Below are 1,410 nucleotides of genomic sequence, written 5' to 3'. Positions count from 1 at the left end.
TCCCACATACATGGTCCCTGTCCCGCACACACGGTCCCTGTCCCGCATACATGGTCCCTGTCCCACATACATGGTCCATGTCCCACACACATGGTCCCTGTCCTGCACACACAGTGTCTATCCCACACACACGGTCCGTGTCCCACACACACGGTGTCTATCCCACACACATGGTCCCTGTCCCGCACACGCAGGCTCATCATACACGCAGTCTCTGCTATTTCAGGGCATGAAGACCAAGCACATCAACCGTTTCCATCACCCCACTGTCAGGGACGAATTCCAGGGAAATGCATCTGGGAACTCACCAGTAAAAACCACTGAATACGCTGCGTTGGGAGGGACCCACAAGGATCATCAAAGTCCAACCCCTGGCCCTCCACAGACACCCCAACAATCCCACCCTGTCCCTGAGAGTGTTTTCCAAACACTCCTGGAGCTCTGGCAGCCTTGGGGCCGTGACCAAACCCTGGGGAGCCTGGGCAGTGCCCAACCACCCTCTGGGGGAAGAACCTTTTCCTGAGATCCCACCTGACACAGCTCCAGCCATTCCCTGGGGTCCTGGCACTGGTCACCAGGAGCCTTCCACGTGGATGCTGCTCCGTTCTTCTCCACCAGATGCTGCAGGAGGGCACAGGCCCCTGCTCCTGTGCCAGGAGGGCAGCAGGATGTGGGGATGGACCCTCGAGGGGTACACGTGCCTCACACCTGAGGAGGCACAGAATGTGCCCTGCAGTCTTTAATTTGTTAAAAGAAACAGCTGCTCACGTCCACCATCCTGTTGATGTCTTTTCCCAGTGTAATCCTACAGATTTGGGTAACTCTGGAGTTCTCTATCAGCTGCAGTCACATCTGCTGCAGCAAATAACGCACTACTGGTGGTACAGCTATTTTAGGACTAGTTAGAACCCTTTGGAATATAGTGATGGAAATAATTTGTGATAAGTCACTCAGAGAAGCTGTGGCTGCCCCATCCCTGGAAGCGTCTAAGGCCAGGTTGGACGGGGCTTGGAGCAACCTGGGATAGTGGAAGGTGTCCCTGCACATGGCAGGGGGTGGAAGGAGATGAGCTTTAAGGTCCCTTGAAACCCAAACCATTCTGGGATTCCAAGATTTCCATCTGTATTAGCTCCTCAGGAAACAGTCCATGGCTGGGATCCCACCCCCAGCACCTCTGCTGAGATGGGCTGTGTGAGGCAACTCAGACCCACCATCCTCCCACAGGGACTGAGCACCTGCACAGTGCTTTCAGAGCTCAGAACACACGCAGTGCCTGGGAAATGGTGAGATCCTCCCTGTTTCAGTGTGCTTGAGATAATCACCACCAGTATAACGTGCTGGGCAAACACGAACAAGAATAGGAAAAGTGAATTGGCATCAGCAAGGAGATCGAGTCCACTCTCACAGGAC

This window comes from Corapipo altera, unplaced genomic scaffold, assembly GCF_003945725.1.
Source record: "Corapipo altera isolate COAL_440 unplaced genomic scaffold, ASM394572v1 71, whole genome shotgun sequence".
Taxonomy (NCBI): Eukaryota; Metazoa; Chordata; class Aves; order Passeriformes; family Pipridae; genus Corapipo; species Corapipo altera.
The sequence above is the reverse complement of the archived record's forward strand: the minus strand, read 5'-3'. Positions refer to the sequence as shown.